This window comes from Rana temporaria, chromosome 4, assembly GCF_905171775.1.
Source record: "Rana temporaria chromosome 4, aRanTem1.1, whole genome shotgun sequence".
Lineage (NCBI taxonomy): Eukaryota > Metazoa > Chordata > Amphibia > Anura > Ranidae > Rana > Rana temporaria.
In genome coordinates this window covers 247122022-247127254 of record NC_053492.1, presented here as the reverse complement: position 1 = coordinate 247127254, position 5233 = coordinate 247122022, and the positions used below count along the sequence as shown (strand labels likewise).

The 5233-nt window shown below is 39.6% G+C and overlaps 1 long non-coding RNA gene across 1 annotated transcript; it reads left to right on the top strand.

Annotated features, from left to right (window-relative positions):
- Window positions 1-2509: 2509 nt before the first annotated feature.
- Window positions 2510-4004, top strand: LOC120935371. The gene is made up of 2 exons (XR_005748436.1): window positions 2510-2672; window positions 3933-4004. It is a non-coding gene; the product is annotated as an uncharacterized LOC120935371 (long non-coding RNA).
- Window positions 4005-5233: the final 1229 nt, after the last annotated feature.

Sequence of the window (5233 nt, the reverse complement as noted above, 5' to 3'; positions counted from 1 at the left end):
TAATGTCTACTAAAGACATTTCAACATATATTTTTTATGACATTTTTGTAACTATGACATAGATAACATTCTGAATACATTTATAAGAGAGCCACTCCCATTTAAAATGGTTTGTTTTACTCCTTTAAAAATAAAATAAAAAATAAAAAAAGATTCAAATAAAATATAAAACATTTTTTATAAGATTTTAAGCACATAATCCATTTAATACAAAGCAGATAAACCTCTCGCATCCACTTTCCATTCCCAAAGAATGTCATTCTGAATTGAGAACGCTTGTCGGCGGACCAGCAAAATGTCTTAAAATACAGCAAGTCCAGTTAGTTTGATTTATTGATTGACCTGAATGAATGAGAACCTTCACAGACATCCACCTCCACAGTACAAGGGTCTTGTCTGCTTACAGGGTACAGAGAGAAACTCCGGATATAAATCATCAATGTTCTGTTTAATCCATGAATCAGTAGTTACACTATTATTACCAAACTCCCTCATCAGTGTCTTTATGGACCTTGCTTTGTGCACTGGTGCGCAGTCATGTTGGAACAGGAAGGGGCCATTCCCAAACTGTTCGCACAAAGTTGGGAGTATGAAATTGTCCAAAATGTCTTGGTATGCTGACGCTTTAAGAGTTCCCTTCACTGGAACTAAGGAGCCAAGCCCAACCCCTGAAAAACAACCCCACACATAATCCCCCCTCCACCAAATGATTTGGACCAGTGCACAAAGCAAGGTCCCTAAAGACATGGATGAGTGAGTTTGGGGTGGAGGAACTTGACTGGCCTGCACAGAGTCCTGACCTCAACCTGATAGAACACCTTTGGGATGAATGTGCTTCTGGAAGAATGGTCAAACATTCCCATAGGACATCCTTCCCAGAGGAATTGAATCTGTTATAGACTGAGATGCCATTAAAGTTCATGTGCGTGTAAAGGCAGGTGTCCTAATACTTTTGGCAATATAATATATAGTATATATACTGTATATTCGTTTTATACTAAGTCCAGTCCATTGTTTGGACTTAGTACCTGCCGAAGGGTAATTCCAGCAGCCAAATAAAAGGAATTGGGATATTAAAGTTCTCCCCAGCACAAAATTAAAACTCAGCAGCTACACAAAGGGGGTTATTTACTAAAGGCAAATCCACTTTGCACTACAAGTGCAAACTACAAATGCAAAGTGCACTTGAAATTGCAAGGAAAGTGCACTTGGAAGTGCAGTCGCTGTAGATCCGAGGGGGAGAAAGGAAAATAAAAAAAACAGCATTTTAGCTTGCACATGATTGGATGATAAAATCAGCAGAGCTTCCCCTCATTTCAGATCTACCCCTCAGATTTACAGCGACTGCACTTCCAAGTGCACTTGTAGTGCAAAGTGGATTTGCCTTTAGTAAATAACCCCCATACTGTACACATACTGCAGCTGCTGACTTAATATTAGGACACTTACCTGTCCTGGAATCCGGCGATGTTGGTACCCCAGCCAATGCTTCCATTTGGCTCTCGGGGTGCTGCTGCTGCCATTCCCTATAGGGGCCAATTCACACCACATGCAGTCCAGTGCTTTTTTTTTTTGTCTGCATGGAAAGTAGGTTATATGATTTTCAATGGCATAATTTACACCAGTGCTTGTAGTTCCAGAAAAAAAGTAGAGCATGCTGCATTTTTCCTGCACTGGACTGTAATGGAACACTGTAAAGCACATCAAAAACGCACAAGAATGCACCTGAACGCACTGGAACACACATGTCCTTATCTAAGGTTAAGAAAAAAAGAGGAGGAAAATGCACTGGAATGCTTTAAAAACACACCAAGCATGCCCTGGAATGCATCAAAAACATGCATGCAGAAAAGCATCGGAAACGCATCCGCCGCAGCGAGATCTCTCGGAAGTGGGGACAGGTACCTGTCAAAAACAGGAACCTGCTCCCCTCCCCCGAAAGGTGACAAATGTGGCAAAGTGGGGGGGGGGGGAGGCAAATAAGTGGAGCTTCCACTCTAGGCTGGGCTGGAAGATAAATATGTAAGTGATGAGAGCTGCATTCTTGTGTGTGTGTATACACAGTATATATGTGTATATGTGTGTGTATATAATATATATATATATATATATATATATATACATACATACACACACACACACACACATAGAGTATATCTGATATATATATATATATATATATATATATATATATACACACACACATATAGCAGAATGAAGATACAGTGTATATATATATATATATATATATATATATATATATATATGTATATATATATATATATATATATATATATATATATATATATATATATATATATATATATATATATATATATATATATATATATATATATATATAATGCCTCTCCCATCACTTACTTACATGTATAAATATTTTTCTCATTTCTTTTTTTTTATTCCTTTTATTGGGATGTGGGTCTGTGATTTCTGTGCCTTCAATCTTCTAATATGTAAATCCTGCCCTGGGAAAAACTCTTCAAACAGACAGACTTCTATCATAATACAGGAAGACAGGAAGTGAGCTGGGTGGGAACCAGAGGGGTGGTGAACTTCCACCTCTCACTTCCTGTAAGGCCTAGTCTGAAAAGGAAAGCATGGCATGGTGGAGACTCTCTGTATTCTCCTGGATGGATTCTCCTGGATTAAAGGTATGTCTTCTATCAAATAATATTAGAATTGTGACAGTTTGGTGCATGAGTTAAGTTGTATTTGTCTATTTCCTGCTGAATAGTTCTCATTCTGTGTGCATTCACCTTCCCAGTTACCATGCAGCATGTTCACAGTAATGTAATATTACAGAGCTTCTCTTCCACAGCATGTCACCCTGCTTTATATAATATGTATGGCTTCCATGTTATATCCAGTAACTGTGTAGCATACTTTCAGTGCACATTGCTTCATATAATATGTATGGCTTCCATGTTATATCCAGTGACTGTGTAGCATACTTTCAGTGCACATTGATGCATATAATATTATACGGCTTCCATTCTATATCCACTCATCATGCAGCATAGGGGTTGATTTACTGAAGGCAAATCCATTTTGCACTACAAGTGCACTTGGAAATGCAGTCGCTGTAGATCGGAGGGGAAGATCTGAAACGAGGGGAAGCTCTGCTGATTTTATCATCCAATCATGTACAAGCAAAAATGTTTTTTTTTTTTTCCATGTCCCTCTCAGATCTACAGCGACTGCACTTCCAAGTGCACTGTAGTGCAAAGTTGATTTGCCTTTAGTAAATATACCCCATTATAATGTCAGGGCACAGTGCTACCAATGTTTTATGTCTCCCTCCCCTTTTGCATATTATTATCTGCCCTGCTACTAGGTGCCAACAGATATGGATTTTTCCATACAGATACCAATTATGGGCCACCTTTCAGGCCGATAACAATATGCGGTACTGATATTCTGTTTACATCCAGCTGCCCCAGAAGTAGCCTGATATCAGTTGACACCTAGGCCTTTTTTTGTATTCTAACAGTCATTGGCCACTGTCAGAATACAGGAAAAAAGAGCAGATAGCTGGGGAATCAATAGCCAGGTTGCTATTGACTATTTTAAATTGCAGTAGCCAATAGCTAGTGGGCTATTACACCCGTCCACTGCCTGTTGTCAATCAGCAAAGGAGAGGATTTGAAGGAGAACATTCTTCTTCAGGTCTTCCTCTGCAGGCATTGGGAAGGGGGTGCAATAGTCAGCCTAATTTTAAAATTGAAACAGCCAATGGCAGTCTGGCTATGGTTCCCCCACTACCTGCTGTTTACATTCAGCGGCCATCAAATAAATTGTGCAGAAAGAGGTTAGCTGTGTCTGTGTGGGGTGTGTGTGTGTGAGGGGGGGGGGGTGTGTGGAGGTGGAAAGCTAATTTTTTTTTTTTTTTTTTTTTTGGGGGATTCTGACAGATGGGCCGCTGTCAAAGCACCTGACCAAGACTGACAACTGGTGAATGGAAAACCGGAATAAGCACTTGGAAGGAGAAAACCGACAACTGAGACAACTTGCCTTTGGTAAGCGGACAACTTAATTACGATGGTGGGCACCTTCCGTTTTTTTTTATATCACCGCATTCAACTGGCACTGTATCTGATCATCATATCTGCATCATCCTTCATTATTCATTTGGTCATCAGTGTTTGAGTTTTGTGGTGATATCATTAAGAACTTTTGAGGTTTGGTTTGCCAATTGTGTGCTGTTGGCATACAATTTTGGGATCACCGAATTGGCGTATTAACCTCTCATTGTTTATACATATAATTGGACATTCATTTTGTGAATTTATATACTAATTGTTCTGTGCACTCTGATTTTTTGTTTTTGTTAATTATTGTGCACTGTTTTTGGCATATCAGCCTCTGGATGCCAATCTTTCAATGTGAATTGGTATTGGTAAAATTGTTTTATTTTAATTAATTTTTATCTATTTATTGTGTGTTATTCCACCAGTACTGCTGCCTTTTGTTATTTTTATTTTTTTTTATCTTTATTTTCTCTTTGACCAATCATTTGCCCTTTCATTCTACAGTGTTTTAAGGCAGAGTTGGGCAACCTTAGAGATGTGGAGATCTACCTGAACAACATGGGAGAAGTCAAAGATCACAGGGCACAGTGTCTTCCAATGTTGCCTCCTCCCACCTGACTAAAACCTATAATTGCCGTACTACCGCGCTGCAATCACGTGCCTTTCACTGCAATTATTGGTGTTAACATTTTGCCTCCTCACCACCTTGCAGAATTTCTCAGAGGCGCATTGGAGCATTGCATACCGCACTTGTGAATGAGCCCTTAGTTGCATTTGGCAATAGCACTTTTAAGGTTCATTCACAAGAGCGCAGCTAATAGTACTGAAGAATGATGGTGGAAGTTCATCCTGTGTGGGTGTATCGTGTGCATCACCTTCTGTCCCGTCTGAAGAGTTGAGCTCATCTCCTTGTCAAGTGTTGTACTCAAGGCCTAAACAGGTAGGTTTTCTTTTGGTACCGAAACAGTAAAACATATTTTTTTTAAATATCAAACATGTCCTACTCCTATTTACCTGCTCTGTGTAAGGGTTTTTGTACAGAGCAGCTCAGATCCTTCTCTTCTCAGGTCTTATGCCAGTGCTCCTGAACCAGAGCTCTGTGTGTCCAATCACACACTGAGCCTTGCCTTGGCCCCATCTCCTAATTCGCTCACTGGCTGTGATTGATAGCATCGGGAGCCAAT